The sequence below is a fragment of the Equus quagga genome, chromosome 20 (genome assembly GCF_021613505.1).
Source record: "Equus quagga isolate Etosha38 chromosome 20, UCLA_HA_Equagga_1.0, whole genome shotgun sequence".
NCBI lineage: Eukaryota > Metazoa > Chordata > Mammalia > Perissodactyla > Equidae > Equus > Equus quagga.
In genome coordinates, this window is record NC_060286.1 from 6760466 (window position 1) to 6782333 (window position 21868).

A 21868-nucleotide genomic window follows, 5' to 3' on the forward strand; every position below is an offset into this window, starting at 1 on the left:
CGGGCTCGGAGACGTTCGCGATCTCCGGGGTTCCTAACATGTCGGCCACTGCCCAGGCTCCGGCGCCGGGGCGTGAAGGCCCCGGTCTCGGTTGGGACTAGGGTTTGGATACTCTTTTCGGCTTCAGCCTGGAGCCCCGTCAGCCCGGCGGCTGCGGAGAGCGAAGCCGGGCAGGGCAGTGACGTCATCTGCCGCCGCCCCTCCCCCGCGCGCCAGCCCTCGCCGCAGTTCCTGCCCAACGACATCCGGGTCTCTCCGGCTGCTCCGCCGCGCCGCAGCTGTAGCGGCGGCTGAGCCGGCGGGGCTGGGCGGGCGGAGGAGGGGGGAGGGGCAGCACGGCGCCGTCGTGAGCGCGCCTGCGCGGGGACGCGCTCGAGGCGGTGGCGGCGCTAGGGGCGGGAGCGCGCGCGGGAGCGAGGGAGCAGTGGTCTCGACGCCGGCCCGGACCGCGGCTTCGGGTGCTCGGGCGGCTGCAGTTCGGGAACGGGTGGTTGGGGAGGGGGGGTGGGGGGGCGCCAGGCAGGTGGGGCGCGAAAGCGATGAATCTTCGGCTCTTCCTCCTCCTCCTCTGGGACCCGCTCTCCGCCTCCCGCTCCAACGCCCGGATGATCTGAACCGCGAGGACGCCGAGAGCCGGGGGCCCGGACGCAGCCCGGCTCCTCCCCTCCTCCACCCCCTCCCCGGCCTGACCTGGCCGGCCGCGGCCGCGGTGACCCCCTTCCCGCCCCCTCCCCGGCCGCCGTCGCCGTCTCCGCCTCGGCCGACCAGGGACCTGCCCGCCCGCTGCTGCTCCGGGTAAGCGCTCCGCTCGGGCCGAGGGCGGGCGGGCGGCGCGGGCCTGCGCGGCGGCGGCCAGGCCTGGGCCTGGGGCCTGTAAACAAGCCGGGCGTCTGCCCGGGCGCTCCCGGGAGGAGACGCGACAACTCCACCCCCTGGCCCAGCCTCCTCCCCGCGGCCGGGCGGCGGGCGGCGAGGGGTTAACGCTCCGCCGGGGCGGCGGCGGGGAGGCGGGGGCGAGGTGTTTGGCGGCGCGCGGGGGGCGGGGGGCGCGACCCTCGGGCCGCCGAGGCTGGGCGCGTGTCGGCGGCGGCGCGGGCGAGGGCGAGGGCCGGCCTGGCCCGAGAGCGGCCGGCGGAACTTTTCCCGAGAGCAGAGGGGGCGTCGCGGCGCCCCCACCCGCCGCCCGGCCGTCCGCCCGTCCGCCCGGCCGCCTGGGCTGCAACCCCCGGAGGTAGGCCCCCTTCGGACCGGACTGACCCTCGGAATAGCAGATTCTGGAGAATTTGCTCCAGGTTTTATAGGGGGCAGAGCTGAGAGTGAGGCTCCTTCAGAACTCGAGTCAATGATGCCGCCGGTCCATTCATTTTTAAGGCATCAGACAAATCCATTGAAGTAAACCACCCTGATTTCTTCTCCTGTCTTTTTAACCGTGTGAATTGTGTGGGTGAAAGTTCTTGATGTTAGAGTTTGGTGAGGTATGGTTCTGTTCTGCTTGTACATTGCAAATACGTTCTTGCGAGCTGGCTGTGGAGAGCCTTCTACGACCGCAGTTTTAGATAGGTTTTGAAAATTTCATCCCCTGGGGTATTTTTCCTTCCCTCTTCTAAGATCCACAGAGGTGGTACTTCGTTGTCCAAGCCAGGAAATCTACGCGCCGTCCCACCCCCAGCACTGAGTTTTCTGCTAATTGCAGTAAACGAGCCGAATACATTTTAAGAAGTGATTGGAAGAGAATGGGAAGTGTAAAAATCTATGGGAAATAGCTCTTATTTTCCCGGAGTTAATGATTTTGACGTTTCTGGAAAAAAATAGAAATCTGAAAAATTGCTCTGAGGAAAAAGGCTTAATCTTTTCAAACTTGCAGGTTGGGATTTTAAACAACACTGTTTAGACGTGAAGAGCTCTTAGGAGTCAGGGGGTTGATTTATTTCATCAGCACTCTGCTGAGCCGTAGGGGTTCCAGAGCTCTCCGAAGCCCAGCGGAGCTGGCTCCCCAACTCTTTGACTGGAACACCTTCACTTTTGCCTTTTTACATATTGGGCCTTTTCCGAAGATTGTATTTCTGTAACTCTTGACAGATTAGAAAACTGACTAGGAAGATAGTCACCCCGCCTCCCGCCTATTTTTTGTTTACAGATGTTACCTTTATTAATTTAATATTTCCTTTGCCGATAAATAATTTGAAGCACAAAGTAACATTCCTTGCCTGATGTTACAGTTGTGTTCTTATGTGTAACTCACATATATCTGATTAAACATTCACTCATGTAGAGTGATTACTTTTAACCTGCAAGTTACAGCAATATCACGTTATAGAAACTATAATGAACTGCCCATGAAAGTTGCTTAAGACATTTTTGATTTGATATCATTAAACATTTTTCATATCAGTGAAGTAACTATATAATGGGAGAGGTATATTAAGACTAGTAGAGTTTGGCTAGCTACCTCAGTATATATTTGAGAAATAACATGGTTCAATGCTGGGGTTATTAACATTTCTTTTTACTTGGCATTTATATGTGTATATATATAACCTGTTGAGGGGAACATTGCACTAGGAGGCAAGAATTGTTTAGTCATGGCTGTGCTCCAAAACATCTCTGTCCGTGGACAAGTCCTTTAACCTTTTGAGTCTGCACTTACAAATCAGTAAAGCCAGAGGGGTGAATATATGATCAAATGTACTGTCCAGTTGTTAAATTTTTTGATTCCCTTAACATTGTCTATTCAGTATGCCTTGACCAAATGCCTGGTGTGTGCTAAGCAGTTAGATGTTTCTGCACTCTAAAGCTGATTTTCTTTCTGGGTTGTGTCTTACTTAAAAGAATTTTAAGTGGGTGATAATTCTTCAGGAAAGAGATTCCTGTAGGTGGCATTTATTGATTGTTCTCCTGGGATTGGGAAGTCGAGAAAAACCCTTGGAGGAAGGATGGAGATTCCACGGGAGACAGAGGGTGGTTGAGTCTACAGATTTGAACAAGCACACGACCCTTGATGGTTTGATGCAAAGGGCATTATAAGAACACATTATGAAGGTTTTTCTGTCAGTTCAAGCTGGGTCTTGCTTATCTTGACTTGATAATAAACTTTCCTTTGAAAATTTGTTCCTTGGTACCTAATTTTTTTTTCCAAAGAAATCTATAGCACTGTCTGTCATGCTGTCTGATGGTAAATATTGCTAAGCAGTTACCAGAAAGCTACAGCCTTTGAATTTGTTCATATTATACTTAGACTATTTATTATAATGGCTAGTAGAATGTGTAGCTGATTCTGGTTTAACTATGAATGCTTATTTAATAATTTAATACTAAAGACTGATGTAGGTCCACAGAGAGCTTATTACCCCTGCGATGCTCACCCCTGAGAGCTGGATTAATTTCTTAAGATGTAAGTGTGTGGTCATGTAGGAATAATTAATTATAAGGTGATATTTTGGTGATTCCCCCCCAAATGATTGTCTAACACTTGCCTGGGTGCCTGAGTCTGAGTGATACTCTTGACTGCTTTCCATCCTTAATCAAATTGGAGGAAGGAGGCAGTCATGTAAGAAAATAGGCTCAAGTGGAGTCCTCCAAGAGTTAAGCAAGAAGATAAAATAAGGTGTGGCCCTGTGAAGGATAGGACCTCGAGGGAGGGGAGAGTTGTTATGAGGCAACTAGGTAGACGTTTCTGTCTTCCTGTACCTTGGATAGTAACGTTATGCCAGAAGATGTTCTGTCTTCCATCTCAAATAATGTTGGTGAAAAAATTTTAAAAATTCAGTTGCTTCATTTATTATTTCAGGATTAGCCAGGATGTATAAATTCTCTGAATTTCCACCTGGGATTATTAACTAACCTTAAGTGAAAGAAGCTTGGGTTAAATTATATCAAAATCAAAAGGTTAATTATCTGTATTCTTTTGCTCTTTCTGTTGTCTGATATGCTCCATATGACCCAAGTAACAATTTTATATTTTGTTATGAGTCACTAGAATACATTCCTTGATGATTTTGACCTTTGCTTGTCCTAGCTGTATATGTGCTCCCTAGATAATCTCTTTACCTAGCTTTTCTTTTGCTGAGGCAGGTAGGAGGAGCTAGAGACAGTAAGCGATTAAGAGAGGTGAGGTTCTGTCTACCTGTATTTAAAGTATAATCGACTTTAGAATTTTTCTACGAAACTGAGGGAGAGATACTGGATACTAATGTATATTAATAAAGTAGGCTGTTGATTCTGTGTTTATAAAATTAGAGCTGTTTAAACATTACTTGAGTAAATATGTGATAAAGGAGGGAGTCTGAGTTTTTATAAATTTTTTTTTTAAAGATTGGCACTTGAGCTAACATCTGTTGTCAGTCTTTTTTGTTCACTTCTTTTTCTTCTCCCCAAAGCCCTCCAGTACATAGTTGTATATTCTAGTTGTAGGTGCTTCTACTTGTGGCATGTGGGACGCTGCCTCAGCATGGCTTGATGAGCAGTGCCAGGTCCACGCCCAGGATCCGAACCAGGGAAACCCTGGGCCACCTAAGTGAAGCAAGCAAACTCAACCACTCCTCCACCGGGCCGGCTCCTATAATTCTTAATATGTTTGGAATCCATTGACCACATTTATGTAGTTCTCATATTTAGGAGCTAGATTGAAAGTCGTTAGAGTTTTTGTGGCTGATATGATTTGAACTAAAATCCTATGAGAGAGAACTACTTCTAGATACAGAAGAAAGTGGATGATAAAAGCCATAATTTATCGACCATTTATTTGTGTCAGCTTTAATTTTTGCTGCAACCTTCTAAATCATATGATGTTATCTCTGTTTTACAAATGAAGAAGTAAGGGTCAGAGAATCTAACATGCCAGGATCAGATCCCGATAGAAATAAAATTATTTTCAAAATAGTCATGTGTGGATTTTTTTCCCAATTAGATGAGCCTTCTTGTTCCTAGCAATCAAAATGAAAAGCTGAATGGTAACACTTCTGGTTCAGATTCCCAGAATTAAAAGAGACCGTAGAAATTTATGTAGTTAAGTCTTCCAATGCAGGGGTCCCTTCTAAAACATTCAGAAAAGATTTAAGAAGTTCAGTTCAGGGGCTGGCCCCATAGCCAAGTGGTTGTGTTCACGTCCTCCACTTAGGCCACCTGGGGTAGGCCGATTCAGAGCTTGGGCACAGACCTAGCAACTGCTTATCAGGCCATGCTGTGACAGCATCCCACATAGAAGAACTAGAATGACTTGCAACTAGGATATACAACTATGTATTGGGGCTTTGGGGAGAAAAAAGAGGAAGATTGGCGACAATCTTCTTCACCAAAAAAAAAAAACAAAAAACATGGGCTCAAAAAAAAGAAAAGATCTACAAAAAAAAGTTCATTTTCTCATTCCCAGAGTTTCAGAAGTCAACAGAGTTAAACAATTTTATGTCTTCAGCTGTCATTGTTCATTCAGATTGAGGAATGGAATCGATGTTAATTCTCATGGTTTATATCCTTAATGAAGGATTAAGAGAAATGTTTCTGAGTACATCTAGTCAATAGAGCCACATAGAAGTCTTTGGAAAGGAGAAGGTGGTAAAACTTACTAGTGGGGTGATCTTGGGCAAGCAACTTGATTTCTCTAAGCCTCAGTTTTCTTTACCTGTGAAATGAAAAGGTCATTCTAATAAGGTAATCTTGAAGATTAAATGAGATAATTATGTAAGGCACTTGACATGTTTTCTACCATGAGAAAAGTACCAAATAAATAGTAACTGCTGTTGTTGAGTAGGATATGAAATCTTGAGGTACATAGGGGAATAGAGAATTAGTGGGTGTGAGAGGGTTGTCTTTTGAGTATAATTTTAGCAATGAGCCTGGAAACCAAACTATGAGATTGAGTAGACTTTAGAATAGGTTCTAAAGGTTGTTGGTATATAGAACTTGTATATGAATAGACTAAAAGTTAAGAGGTAATGGAAGAGAAAATTGAGTATAAGTAGATTTATTTGACTGTATGAAGCTGGAGAGAAGTTGTGGGTTTGGAGTTAATGATTAGATGAGAGTAGATGGTTAGATAGAGGATAAAGAGTAAAAGTAATAAAGCAAAGGTGAATGTTCAGAGTAGAATGATCAGTAAGTGAGGAGGGACAAGGGTTGGTATTTTGGAGAGGAGTTACAGTTCATGATTAGAAATGGACAAGAAGATATTGCTACCAGAAAAGATGCAAGAGAGATTAAGGAAACTAAATTATTCTAGTTAACTCACTTCTTCCTATATAAAGAAAAAAGGTAGGCGGAAGGAAGTCTTCATAAAAGGCATTAAGGCTTTTTATGTGGATCCTGGGTTATTTAAGGTTGAGAAATTGTATTGGAACAGTTCAAGTCTTATTACCTTATACCCAAACCATGTTTTAGCACTCCAACTGGTCTTTCCCACTAGTATCTTGTACTACGTCTCCCTCCTACCTCCCTCTGTAAACCATCCCGAAATTCTTCCTAAGATACTATTTTCATCATATTATTTCTCTGCTCAATATACTTACTGACTCCCTTTTGCCTCTAGAATAAAGTTCAGAATTCTTGGCTTGGCTTTTGACACTTTCCATGATTGGACCTTAGGACTGATCTATTTCAACCAAACTGGTACATTTGCCATCTCTGGAACATACCCTATACTTTTCTCTCAGTGGATCTTTACACATGCTAATTGCTAGCTTGGAATTCTTGCCCGCCCTTCTCTAGCTTTTGTTTTCTCCTTTATCAAAGCTCACTTCTAATATTTCCTCGTCCAGAAAGCCTTCTCTGATCACCAGAGTGTTTCATCTCTCATTTCTCTGTACTTCTGTAGCAGTATCTGTTGTATTATTTGTATAGCTTTAGTCATATGCTTTACTGCAAGGTATTTGTGTTTTAATTATAATTGTGTGTTCAATTTAATTATAAAATTCTGAAGGGGAAAATACAATAACTTTTTATTATACCCAAAGCCTGGCACAGTGTCTTGTGGATAGTAGACATTCAGATGTTTTGTGTTAGGCGAAATCCGCCTGAGAGTGGGAGTGATTGCTGTAGAAGGTGGTGGAAGAAGGTAGAACTTTCTGGTAGCAGACATTTCTGACTCTCTTCCTATTTATTGTTTTGGCTGAACCTGGATATTTAAGTGTGAAGATTATACAAATCTGAAATGTGGCAGAGTTTTTCTGTTGTTGGCATAGAAAATTAGCTTGACTGATTCTGGACCTAAAGGTTTCATTTTAACGTCCTACGTTTTGGCTTTGAGGGTTAACAGGACATTCATAATGATGCATCTCTTTCCAGAGTTACATCTGCAAATATTATTGTGAACTAGGTATCCTTTTAAACAGAAATTGTGGAGTCATGGTAATTAGTGTAGTAATTACAGAAGAGAGAGAACTATTAACTGATTTAATTTGAACCAAGCAAATGTCTAAATATGAATAGTCTGTGTTCACATAAACCTCTAAGCTAAACTTTAAACCTCATCAAACTGTTAAACTATATCCAGTATTTAGCAAATACATGGTAAATTTTCTTTTTAAAAATTTCAATTTTTAAATGGATAGTTTTATGTAGGCAGTCTGTGACTGCTTGGTATGATACTAATGAGACCAGAATCACGAATATGATTCTTTGTGTACCTCTTAAGTTTTTCAAGCCTTGACATTAGCTGGTAACAATGATAACTAACATTATTAAGCATTTATATGCCAGGCATTATCATAGAAATTTTCAAGTACTGTCTCATTAAATCTTCATATCTATCTATATGAGATAGATACTATTATTACTTGTATCTTAGCAGATGAGGAAATTGAAACAGGTTAAGTGATTTGTCCAAAGTTTCACAGCTAGTAACAAAAACCAAACACATTTCCTTGGACTTTTCAAAGTAATTATGTTGTGGGTCACTGCAGTTTTATTGCTACTGCTAAAAGAAAATGTGTTGGCAGTTGTGATGGGTTAGAAAATCTTTGTATATGAAGGATATGACTACAGTTGCATTGTACACAGAGAATGACTCTTGTGGTTAAGTTGGGATCTGAGGTGGAAGAGTGCACTAAATTTAAAGTGCACAGTGACACTTGACAGGTCAGCTCCTTTTAGAACTTTCACAAGAAGAACTGTTAAATTTTTTAATATAAAAAAGCGTATAAGATATAGCTATAATACAACTAGTACCACAGCCAGACACAGTTTTGTCTTATGGCTTATTTTATTCATGTTCATTACTTTGCACCCTGCTGACAAATAATTTCATCAGTCCTTTATTCAAGTGAAATTCTTACTGAGTTTAAGAAGATAGTGTTAAACACAAGCTACCTAATTGGGCTTACAATAGAGATTATACTGTAAGTGGAACATTTCAATATTAAGATTTATTAAAAATAAAAATTCCTTGAAAGCAGGGACCAAGTTTCATTTGTTTTAAATAGGTGCTCATTATACGATTATTTAATCTTTGTAGTCTTCCTGTTCATTTTCTGATGAACACATGACAAAGAAAATTGAATGTGAGCCAGAAATATATTAGACCATGAGAGAGCATAGGTCATGTATAATCCAGTTTAAATTTAGGCTGGTGCTTTGTATGCATCTGTGATATGACTGTCTCCTAGAAGGCAGGGATGTAGATAAACGGCTTTGTTTTATTTTGTTTGAGTCATGCTTTATGTGGCTTAATTATTTAAAGAATATGTCATTCAAGAACTGTTGTACTGTCTCAGAGAATAAGAACATAATTCACTACCAACTTTGAATGAATGTCTTGGCTTCTTAGAAATGCTCCTTTTCTTTAGCGTGAATGGTAGAAAATTGCGTCAAATTTGGTATTACGTCTATAGGAGATGCAGCTTGCTTACTTAATTTTGTTACCAAAATTCAGAAATGAAAATATTAATGATAAGGATAAGCGACGAGTGGCTGTGTATTACTTTTTTAGTTTTGTTTTGCAAACAGAATCACAAAACTTACCAGACTTTAGAAAAACATCTTTGCAGTATGCCATCATGCTTCAGAATATAAATAGGTAGTAACTAAAATTTTCACTTTTTATAAAGCAGTAAAATATTATTGCTGAGAGTCTGTAAGGCTGTTTTGGATGTCACAGGGCTGATCTTAGAAGTGGCAGCTTTTGTTCTGTGGTCAAACCACAGCTTAACCCTGTGTTACTCCATATCTGTCATCTTCATTTTCTCCATCTGTATAAATGCTTCCTGATACTATAAGCAAGTACTTCAGCAACTAGTCAGCCATCTGGTGTGATCTTGTACTGTTTGCTACAGTCAGTAGAATAAGGAGCTCCTTAAGTACAAATGGGATGATTCATTTTATACAGTGAAACTCCCAGACTCAGTTAAAGATATTTTTGTCTAAAATACATTGAAAGTGGATTTCCTAGCTCCCAGAAATTATTCCTTTGTGTCTAACTTACCTTATACTTGCTTCTTACATCAAAGACTTTTTAAAAAATTTACCTATTCATGAATATTGAATGACTGAGTAGATGCATAAATAAATAGCTCTGGGAAGGAGAACGTATGGGCACTGTAACCTCTAGTCGAAACTGCATCTTGTCTCTTTTGTCTTCTCCACTGTATTTTATGTGGCATTTTTCAGTAATGAGAGTGTGCATCTGATGATGTTGAGAAACTTTTAAAAGTCATAATGACCAGTAATCTGAAAATCAAGTTTTTGATTGATAAGCTGCAAATTTGCTTGAGAATCCAATATTTTCTTATTAGAAATCAATTATGTTTCTATAGAGATTTTTAAAATTACAACTATGTATTCTATAGAATAACAAAATGGAAATGGTAGGATATAGTTTGTTTGTAGGTCAGCTTCTATGGGAATACATTTTACTGGATGGAAAAGAATTCCTAACTCCTCTGTTAAAGGAGAAGTCACAATGATGGCTATCATTCATTTGTCCTACATATTAATCAGGTGTCACTATGTGCTAAGTACTGTGAAACAAAAAAAGACATGATCTCTTCCCTCATGGACCTGAAAATCTAAAATGAGAAAGCATTCACGGACTCTCTTGTGCTGTGATAAGGGAAATACAGGATTCTGTGAGCTCGTGACTAATGGTAGACCTATTTCCTGAGACAGGGAACTGGGTAGGAGAAGTGGCAGGGAGTTGAGAAATTCATTTTAAGCCATGTCATTTGAGGTGTGGCTAATCAAGTATAGGAAGTAGCTGGATATATATGTATTTTTAAGCTATTAGAAATACAGGATTTTCACTTTAAAAAAAACTTTTTTCTCATACTTCCCCAACACCCTTTTCCACACACAAAACATCTATATCACAATTTATGGACTCAGTGAATGATTCTATTTTGAAGAATATTAGATTGTATGCAGAAGTCTATCTCTTAGAGTCAAATACTTTGTTGTCTTTTTTTCTGGCAGAGACATTTCATATGTGTGAAATACTTAGAATTCCCCCGTTTTGTGTGTGAATGAACCTTTTACCATCTTAGATATTTAATGTTTTATTTTTCCCTTCTTTCAACTTAAATATACAAGGTTATCAGCAAACACTTAATAAATGCTCTGTGTGAGGGCTTTTGTTTGTTTTAAGCAAAAGAAAAAAAGGATAGGTTGGCTGAGGAAGTCATTTATTGTTTTCTAGGTCAGTCTGAGTCTGAATCCTCAAATATGCAAGGATTAAAAAATAACAAACTGGGAATTGAATCCGCTTTCCAATCTGTAGACATGTTATCCAAAACTGAGACATTTGAAATAGTTAATAGATGAGGCAAATTGAGATTGTGAATACCAGAACATTCTTAGAGAACTTTAAAAACTAAATTGCTCTATGCTAAGTCTTTAAATGTTTTGCTCATACTGTAATTGTTAGTGAAAATAGGTCACTATCTAATTTTTATAGCCAGTAGAACCCTCCAACTAAATTTAGCTTAGATATTTTTCAGGCAGTTTGTACTGTTAAAGTTTACTTTTAAAAATTGTGCAGTTTGGGGCTGGCCCCGTGGCATAGTGGTTAAGTTTGCATGCTCTGCCTCAGCAGCCTGCAGTTGGCGGGTTCAGCTCCCAGGGCAGACCTACACACCAACTCATTAAGCCATGCTGTGGTGGCATCCCACATACAAAATAGAGGAAGATTGGCACAAATGTTAGCTCAGTGACAATCTTCCTCACCAAAAAAAAAAAAAAAAATCTGCAGTTCATACCTCTGTAGGAATTTAAGAAGACTGCTTTATGGAGTATGTAATTCAGATCACAGCACATGTCTAAAACATGTTGATACGTTAAAAAATCATGGAACATGAAGGAAACATCAACAGTGGCAAGCTTTGTGTCAAACGTACTCTGTGAAATTGAAAGTGCTGCTAATAGCTGTATAAACGGACTGGTTTGGGTAATTGTAAATTTTTACCTAATTCAGCAACGACAAATTTTTGAATAGTTTTTGGTAGAGAAAAAATGACCTGTGTCATGGGCGTTATCGAAATACTGCTTAGCATAGAAGAGCTTTTTCTGACTTACTTGGGTTGGTTTGATTGGTCAGTTTTTTTGTTTTTTTTTTTTAAAGATTTTTTATTTTTTCCTTTTTCTCCCCAAAGCCCCCCAGTACATAGTTGTATATTCTTTGTTGTGTGTCCTTCTAGTTGTGGCATGTGGGACGCTGCCTCAGCGTGGTTTTAATGAGCAGTGCCATGTCCGCGCCCAGGATTCGAACCAACGAAACACTGGGCCGCCTGCAGCGGAGTGCGCGAACTTAACCACTCGGCCACGGGGCCAGCCCCACCCCTTGATTGGTCAGTTTTGGTTTGCTTTTTGAAGTTTCATTTTTAAGGTTTTAATTTAAAGCATTTAAATTAAGGTATTGTTTAACTCAGTAACTGTTTTGCATTGTAATTCATTTGGTGAAATTTGGTTTGTTGGAGGAGGTTAAGCAAATATTTAATTGAAAGAGTGAAGTAAATATTTAGTTGAAGCTACAAGATGAACAACTGTTGAGCAGCAAGAAATTTGCAGGTAACTCTTTTTTTTAGTGTTTGAAAAAATGTTAATGTAGTGCTTTCCGTATTACTACATAATCTACAGTTATCTTTTTAAATCTTTTTATGTAAAGTAAAATACAGATACAGAAAACCAATAAAACCCTAGAAATCTTTTTAAATGGCTTTATTAAGTTATAACTAACATAGCATAAAATTTACCCATTTAAAGTTTACAGCTCAGTAGTTTTTAGGTTATTCACAGAATTGTGCAACCATTGCCACAATTTAATTTTAGAACCTTTTCATCACCCCCAAAAGAAACCTTGTACTCATTAGCAGTCACTCTCCATTCTCCTGTCCCCCTTGTCAACCACTCATCTACTTTCTGTCTCTGTAGATTTGCTTTTTGGATATTTCATATAAACAGAATCCAGACTTTGATCAGTGATTTCTCCCCTTTGTGAACATCTTGTATCTCTCATGAGATAGTCAGCTTTGAAAACTTAGCCTTCTTTTATAGCTTAAATAATAGCTGTTTCCTCCTTCTCTGACCAGGAAAAATCATTCAGTAATTGGAAGACTATATCTAAATTTAAACCAAGAATGAGGCTTTTCACTAGTACTATAACTTTGAAGAAAATGTACCATTGGTCCTCACCTCCAATATGCTTTTCACTGTGTGGATTGTTCAGTAGCGCCCCTCCCCCACCCCGCTTGCCCCAAGACGTTACTCTGGTAGCCATTTCTCTTCTCCCTCTCAAACTCAGTCTTGCATGCGCTCACTGAAATGTTCCTGTTTGCAGCTGGCTTACCTGAACTCTACCTTCTTGAACTTTCCTCACACCAAGGATGAGGAAGAATTAAAGAAAGGGAAAATAGAAGAAAAGATTGCTCAGGCTTGGGAGGGACAAAGTGGTAAGAGCAGGAGTAGAAATGGTTTAAAATTTGCAAGGAGACTGAATTTGTGGGCAGAAGAATAAAACTTAGAGGCTGCTTAGGAGAGAGTGAGAAGTAGAGGCAAGAACAGAAAGCAAAGATCTTATAATGTGGAAGACAGGTGACATTTTTTAAATATTCAGTTGTAAAATTTTAATTTTAGTCACATGTCAGTGAAGCACAAAAGATAATTTCATTTTCTGATGAGGTCTAGTATCCTTGACATACTTTCTTTCCAGAACTTTGTGTAGGAATTTTGATGCTGAACAATAGTTATGTGTTGTCTTTTGGGTTGTTCGAAGATCTTCAGGTTTAAACCAGTGCAGAGTGGGAAACCCATATACCACCTTGGGATTATTCTTCAGAGAAATCCCACAGAGAGTTAAATGGCACCGTTCCCCTGGAGTTTCTGATTGGAGGGGCAGAATCCTATTCTGGGTGCCCCTGTTGTCAGTGGGCTGCTTCAGAGGTCTAGAATTGGCCAGAGAATGGCACTAATGAGAAGTTGCCACTGCCAAAGGAAATCTTATTTGATTCATAGATCAGCAGTCTTCTGGTTGGATTAGAATTGTTTGTGAGATTTTAGGGACTGTCAGTAAAGTGCCCCAAAAGAGCCAGCCAGCATCCCACATAATAGCTTTAAAGTTAGTAAAGTCCTGTAATTAAGCAAATTGGAAATTTGAGAGGAGGGGAGTGCAAACTAATGAGAACTGTTAGTACCTGTATTTGACCACTTGGATGTATTCAGTTCCTTATCGAAAATATTGTCTACAATATTTTGTGTATAACTTTTTTAAGGAGAAAGGTGATGAAGGTAGGTTAAATTTTCTTTAGAACAATTGAGATTTATTTAACAGATAAAATGTGTATCTGATTTAAATGAGTGTTTTTAGTATTGGAAATCAAGTTTACAAAATATCTGTGTATATAATTTGTTTTAAGAACAAGTATTCCTTTCTCTGCAAAAGAACTCTATATAAATGCTCATAACTTTTTTTTTCCTTTGAGGAAGATTAGCCCTGAGCTAACATCTGCTGCCAATCCTCCTCTTTTTGCTGAGGAAGACTGGCCCTGAGCTAACCTCCATGCCCACCTTCCTCTACTTTATATGTGGGACGCCTACCACAGCATGGCGTGCCAAGCGGTGCCATGTCAGCACCCAGGATCCGAACCAGCGAACCCAGGGCCGCCGAAGCGGAACGTGTGCACTTAAACCACTGCACCACGGGGCTGGCCCCAATGTTCATAACTTTTATAGATTATTTATGTCATAGAAGGAGAAACTTAAGTGTATTTGTTGGTTTAATTGACTGATCTATAGGATTGAGCTTTATTAAAAGAATATTTAACCAGAGTAATCTGTGAAAATATTGTTAGTCCTGAGGGAGATTGGAGCAGCATTCTAGAGACCTTGGCTGGTGAACTGCAAACTAATGGACCCTGTAAGAAACTTCTACCTCTAACTAAAGTAGGATGTGAGAATTTAAAGATTGCTATGATTTAAAAATATTTAGAAAATAGGAGTTACCAGAGGAGCATTTGTTAAATGAGATTAGGCTCTTCTGTATAGAGTAAAGTAACCATTATTTTTTTATTTTTTTACTTGTGGGTCCTTCTAGTTGTGGCATGTGGGACGCCACCTCAACGTGGCCTGATGAGCAGTGCCGTGTCCACGCCCAGGATCCGAACCAGCCGAAACCCCAGGCCGCCAAAGGCGGAGCGCACGAACTTAACCACTTGGCCACGGGGCTGGCCCCAGTAACCATTATTTTGCTGGTGTTTTCTGATTCTCTCAGTGGAATAAATGTTGATATAAAGCCTAGAGAAGTCTACTACTACCATAGCCGTGATCCAGGAAGTTGACCTGATCAGAGAGATGAATTAATAGTCCTGGGCTTCCAGGGGCACTACAGTGTCCAGGTCTTAAGTTTTTAGAACCTACATCTGTGGACTGTTTATGCTGTTACTATTGTTGGAGAACTTGATTTTCTTTTTCTCCTTCCCCTTCCCCCCGATCCTTTAGTTATAGGTGTTTTGAAGTGAACATAGTTTTCTTGAACTTACTGAACTAATTTACTGCATTTGTTTCTAATCTGTTGTTTAAGTTGTCCTTTGAACTTTTAATACCAACAATTATTTTTTCGTTTCCAAAAGTGGTATTTAATTCTTTCCCAATTTGCCTGGTAATTTTTTTGTTTTTTCTTTTTAAATCTTCTTAAACATTTCATACATAGTTATTTTATATCTTATATTCACTAATTCCAATATCTGAAGTCTTAAGCTAGTTGTATTTGTTATATGTTAACTCCTACTCGTGGCAGCTTTTTCCTTGTATATTTGGTGATTTTTTTGTGAGCTCATATTTGATTAAACACTAAACGTTCCTCCATTATCTATATAATTGCCTACAATTTTATGTCCCCCTTTTTGTAGCATAAAAAATTTCATTTTCTTTTTTATATTCAATACCTAATTTAATCAGCCAGTATATTTTACCAGTTTCTGTATTTACTGTTGCTTGTATCTCACTCCAGGCTTCACCTTTCTTCTTGCTAAAGTATATCCTTTAGTAGTGTTTTTAGTAACAGAATGTGGCTTATAAATGTCCTTGGTTTTTGTTTGAAAGTATATTTTACACATTATTTTCTTTTTTTTTTTAGCAAATAAAGAAGTCTTGGTTAATAAACTTCTCCCCTCCCTCTTCCTGTCAGCACCCTCAAGATACTGTTTATTATATTATGAAACTTGGCAAACATGAATCTCTGAAAAGTCTGGTCTCTAGCTAATTGTTATACCTTTGTGTATAATTTTTCTCTCTTGTAGTTTTTAAGAAGATTCCTTTTCTGTATCCTGTTGCCACTGTTTACTGTGTGACCTTGGGCAAATTCTGAACAGAGATGATGAAACAGTGTCCGTATTATAGGGGTTGCAGTGATGATTACATTAATATATGTAAAGCACTTAGGATAGAACCCTGTATATTTCAAGTGTGATGTAAATGTTAGTATTTGTTGTCTATTTTACTATGCTTGATGTTCTGAGCACATTCCCATGATGTGCCTGGATCTGTATGTTGTGTTGTCTCTAGGTGCTCTTTGAAATACATTGTTGGTCTGTAGACTCCTATCTTTCTTCAGTTCCAGAAAATTCCTGAGGTTTTATATCTCTGAATATTGTTTTTCCAGTATTCCTTCTTAATCTTTGTGTTATGTTCTGGGCAATTCCTAAGTATTGTTTTTCAATTTACTAGTTCAAACCTTGACTTTGTTCAGCTTAGAATTTATGTGGCTTCACTTGTTTTATTTCTCAGTGAATATTTTTCTCATGTTCAGGTTCTCTCTCTAACGGCCACCTATTCTGGTTTGATTTCTGATTTTTTTATTGTTTTTTCCCCCTTTATGTCTATTCTTTTTAACTTTGGAAGGATCCTAAACATGTACATTTGAAGTTATTTTCAGATGGTTACATTTTCTTCTAGATTGAATTCTTACAATTACTGATTTTGTTTGCTATCCGTCTTAGTTTAGTTTTCCTTGAGTTTTGGAGTTTGGTTTTGTAGTCTCATATTAAATGGAAATTTTGTTTTGTTTTCTTTCTTTTCACCCTTTTTATCCAGTGTTTTTGCATGCAGCTACATCTTGGCCCTAGGGTGCCCAGTCTGAAACCATGTCTTATATTCGAGACTTGGTTCTCATGATTCGTGATAACGTTAGGATCAGGCTTATCTCTCCAAGAATAAGACACAGACTAAAGGAAGATCTATACTGCTGCTCACTGGGCACATAACTTCATCTAAACTGTAGCCCTAGGTTGTAAGTAGCTTTTTCCAGGAACTTGTACAGGCAATAGAGCCCTTCCACCCCAGGCATTAGTTTCAGTGAGCCTGGGTTCTATCCCAGCTTGCGCGGGGGCATTTTTAGTCTCTGAAACCATCCCTACAGGGTGTGGACTTCTGTCTGTCTCTGTTACTTGTACCCAGGAGGCTCACAGTTTCAGCTTCACAAAGTGCTTTGTATTTCAAGAGTTTGTCTTCAGCAGGTGGTTTGGTCTTCTTAATTTTCTGTTTTATAGTTAATCTGTTTTTAAAGTACTTTTGGAATAAAGGGGTGCTTCAAAGTGTGAATATACAAAACCATTTAAATGGAAGTCAACATTTAAAATTAATGTGTATCGTACATATCCTTCAGAAAGTTACTATGAGATTCCTCTCCTACCTGTGAAGCATATATTTTTTAAAATTCCTTTGCTAATACTGGACATTATAAATCTTTAATTTTTGATAAAGTAATGTATAAAAAATTAATTTGTGTTCAATGGCTAGTGAGATTGGTCAATGTTTCATATATTTATTGGCCATTTATATTCTTTTATGAATTGAATTGCCTATTCATGTTCTTTGTCCATTTCTTTTAAAGTGTTCCTTTTATTGTCTTATAAGAGCCTTTTGTCTCTTTTAGGAATATTAACTTTATCCTATATATTGCAAATACTTATTTTAAAGAGATTTGCCTTTCAAGCTTATGAGCTTTGCATTATAGTGTAGAAGGTTTATTCCTCTGGAGTCACTTTTTATTCCTTTGGAGTCTCTTTTCCTTCTTGCCATTGATGTCATACTTAGAAAGTCCTTTTCTATCATAAGATTATAGAAATATTTGCCTGGCTGTCCTTGCGTGGTTTTATTAGTATTTCAAACTTGAGTCTTAATCACCTGGTATTTAACATGTGCGACAGTGATTCAGCTACCCTCCCTGGGAGGGCAGGACTGGAATAGGCCAGCTGTTCTAACGCTTTATTGAATTTGCCTTCCCACAGATCTCTTTGGAGTCTCAGTTCTAGTCTACTGATCAGTTTATTCCTGCAATAGTATTCCCTCTTAAATACCATAATTTGAAATTGTTTTAATATTAGGTATGGCAAATTCTGATGTTTTTTAGAATGTTTTTACTATTCTCAAACATTCGTTCATATGAATTTTGGAATCATTTCATCAAAGTCTGGGAACAAAAAGACCCAGTTTTGATTATATTGAATTTATTGACTAAAAAAGGAGGGATAAATGTCTTCACAATATTGAATCTTCCTGTCTGAGAAAAAGGAATATCTTTTCTTCTGAGGCTTTCTTAAAGGTTCTGAGTATTTCTTGTTAATTATTTATTTGGATATACTTTTATTGCCATTTTTTCTTTATTTTCTAAGTGGTTGTTATTGTTTAAGTTTTTTTGTATGATTTTCTATAGTCAGATAACCTTACTGAACTGTTTTTTCCTAATAATGTTTTAGATTTTGAGTTTGCCATCACAGTTATTATCTGCAAATAATAATGTGATCTCATCTCATATTTTTATGCCTCTTTTTTTTTATCTTGACTTACTGCATTGATCACTATTTCTAGACAGTGCTAAATAATAGGGATAAGAGCAGGTATCTTTGTTCTTGTTTCTTTTGTGGCAATTGTTCTAATCACTGTGCTTCCTATTTGGCTTGAAGTATGTGTTAATGATTATGGAATGACTTTTATCAGATCCCTTTTAGCATGTAAAGAGATGATGGTATTGTTTCTCCTTTGAACTCTTTTTTTTTTTTTGAGGAAGATTAACCCTGAGCTAACTACTGCCAATCCTCCTCTTTTTACTGAGGAAGACTGGCCCTGAGCTAACAGCCATGCCCATCTTTCTCTACTTTATACGTGGGATGCCTGCCACAGCATGGCATGCCAGGCGGTGCCATGTCCGTACCTGGGATGCCAACCAGCGAACCCTGGGCTGCCGAGAAGCAGAACATGCGAACTTAACTGCTGCGCCACCGGGCTGGCCCTCCTTTGAACTTCTTAAAAGATCACTTATATTAATAGGTTGCTGAATGTTGGCTCATAGTTAACTTCCTAAAAATGAAACCTACTTGGTAATTTGTGCTTATGTATGCTCATATTTTATGTGCTCTTGTTTTACTTAGGGTTTTTTTGCATCTGTATCGATGAGTGTGTTTGAACTATAGTCTTATTTTTTGCTATCTTTGTCAGATTTTATATCAGGATTATGATAGGTTTGTAAAAAGAAGTGGAAAGTTTTTTTCCCTTCTTTTGTTAATTTAGGAGTTACATGTTCTTTTAAGGCTTGAAAGATCTTAGTTGTAAAATTGTCTGATGTACTTGTATTTTTTAATTTTATCATTATTATTTTTTGCTGAGGAAGATTAGCCCTGAGCTGACAACTGTGCCAGTCTTCCTCCATTTCACATGTGGGTTGTCATCACAACATGGCTTACGAGTGGTGTACGTCCTTGCCCAGGATCTGAACCTGCAAGCCTGGGCTGCCAAAGCAGAGCGTGCCGGATTTAACCACTACACCGTGGGGCTGGCCTCCACTTTTAATTTTGATAACTTTATTTTGAACACAATTCAAATTTACCGAAAATTTGAAAAAAGAATACAATGAACTCATTTATCTAAAATGACCAGTTGTTAACATTTTGCCACATTTGTTTTATAACCTTCCATTTTTCCTTTGGGGGTGTGTGTGTGTGCATTCTCTTTGCACAGATAAATATGTATAAGCTGGTGGGGGATCACACATTACACTTTGTTGTCATTATCTCTTTGGTCTTCTTTACCTAGAATGTTCTTCAGCCTTTTTGTTTTTTGTTTTTCATGAGCCCAGGAGCTTTTTTGAGCGATAGTTCTTTGATAACTTACTCATTTTGTTGCAGTTGTTGCAGTTACTGGTCTTTATTCTATCACTTCTTGTTTTTTTTTTTTTTGTTTTTTTGTTTTTTTTAAAGATTTTTTATTTTTTCCTTTTTCTCCCCAAAGCCCCCCAGTACATAGTTGTATATTCTTCGTTGTGGGTCCACCTAGTTGTGCCATGTGGGATGCTGCCTCAGCGTGGTTTGATGAGCAGTGCCATGTCCGCGCCCAGGATTCGAACCAACGAAACACTGGGCCGCCTGCAGCGGAGTGCGCGAACTTAACCACTCGGCCATGGGGCCAGCCCTATTCCATCACTTCTTGAAAAAAAATTTGGTAATTTGTTTTCCAAGAACCTTGTCAGTTTCCTCCATGTTTTCAAATTTATTAGCAAAGAATTGTATAGTGTGTTTTATAAAAAACAAACAAACAAAAACACCTCTATCTGTGAAGTGAGTATGGCCTGTTTGGTTTCTAATTTCGATTAATAATTTTTCTCAACGAGGCTAATTAGTGGTTTACCTGTTTTACTCATTTTTCTCTCATATAACTTATCATATTTACCTTAATCTTTCATTATAATTCCTTCAGCTTTCCTTAGGTTTTGTGTGTGTGGTGGTTCTTCTTGCATTGAATAGTTAATATACTGATTTTCACTTTTTTACTAAGAAAGTGAGAGTTTCCCTGAATAACGTTTGGTTATATCTCATAGAATTTGATACGAGGTCTTTCTCATTTTTCCTAAATATTTTGTAATTGCGAAAATACACAAACTCAATGCAAAGTTGATTAGAAGCATGCCTTTTTTTTTTTTTAACATTGGCACCTGAGCTAACATCTGTTGCCCATCTTCTTCTTCTCTCCTCCGTCTTCTCCCCAAAGCACCCCCAGTACATAGTTGTATATTCTAGTTGTAGGTCCTTCTGCTTGTGCGGAAGCATGCCTTTTAAAGCAATTTCCAGATATTTGAAGGTTTTTTCCTTTCTTTATTGTTATACTATCTACTGTTATTGTATTAAGTCAGATAATATGGTCTGTATCACTTGTTTTCTTTCTTTCTTTTTTTTCCCCCCTGGTCCCCAGGGTAGGGTGGGTGGGAGTGTGTTAGGAAACTCTAAAGCTTTTGTTTTCTAATATATAATCCAATAAATGCTTGATTTTTAATTAATGTTTTAAGCATGTTTGAACAGAATATATAGTCTGGATTTCAGCATATAGTATTTTTGGTAAGTTTGCTGTGAATTATCTGGCATAAAAGTATTTAGCATATAAAATTCGTAAGTTAAATTATAATTTTAGACTACACCCTCATCAATTTAAAAGAGACACTCATCCTATTTATTGCTTTATTCCTTGTGCTTTCCTTTGTCTGAAATTAAAATCATAGCCCTTGATTTCTTTTTGCTTAGTATATTTTGCCCACCCCAAGCCCTATACTATGACATCTCCATTATTGAGTTTCTTATTTTGATTAATCTCTTGATTGCATAATCTGTCTTAAGAAATAGGTTTTTCAGGAATAGTACGTGGATGATATACTTTTTTAGTTACAGGATATTTGATGATATCTTTCTGTTACCTTCACATATAGGTGCTGATTTTGCTGGGTATAAAATTCTTGGAACATCCACCTTTACGCTCAATATTTATAGACTTGACTTCATTATTGCCTATCATTTGACATTGCAAAGAAGTTTGAGACTAGCCTGATTTGTTTTTGTTTTTATTTTTTTGGCATGTTTCATTTGTCTAAATTCTTGTATTCTTGAAGTGCATTGTCTTCACCAGATTATGCTTTGGTGTTGGTCACTTTCTACTAAAATTATCTGGTACTTGATGAATGCTTTCAGTCATCAAGTTCAGTTTAGGATTAATTTCTTTTTTCTTTGAAGTTTAATTTCTTTTCCATTATTTGATTTTCTTTTTACAATGCACTGATTAAACTGTTGGATCTGCATTGTTTGTGTCTTTTCTTTAGTCTCCTCACTTTTATCCCTTTATTCTTATTATCTGCATACTGGATGATTTTCCTCTTATTTTGGTTTTTACCCCATGCAGATTGTTTTCTATAGATTCTTTGCTTCTCATCATTGCTTTTCATGCTGTTTAAAATGTTACAATAACTTTTTATCTCTTACATTTCTTTCTTAGCTCTGTTAATGCTTTTCATATTCCAGTTTCTTATTTTTCATACACATTTATTCTCTTACAGTTCTGGAGGTCACAAGTCCAAAATCAGTTTCACTGGGCCAAAATCAAGGAGTCGGCAGGAATCTGCTCACTCTGGAGGCTTTAGGGA

At 38.5% G+C, this 21868-nt stretch overlaps 1 protein-coding gene across 1 annotated transcript in view; it reads left to right on the plus strand.

The window, feature by feature from the left end:
- Positions 1-380: 380 nt before the first annotated feature.
- PPM1A (protein phosphatase, Mg2+/Mn2+ dependent 1A) overlaps positions 381-21868 on the plus strand; it is a 39874-nt gene continuing 18386 nt past the window's right edge. Inside the window, exon 1 of the mRNA XM_046647170.1 lies at positions 381-795. The gene's annotated coding sequence lies outside the window, so the exon portion shown is untranslated. The remainder of the gene's footprint in view (positions 796-21868) is intronic.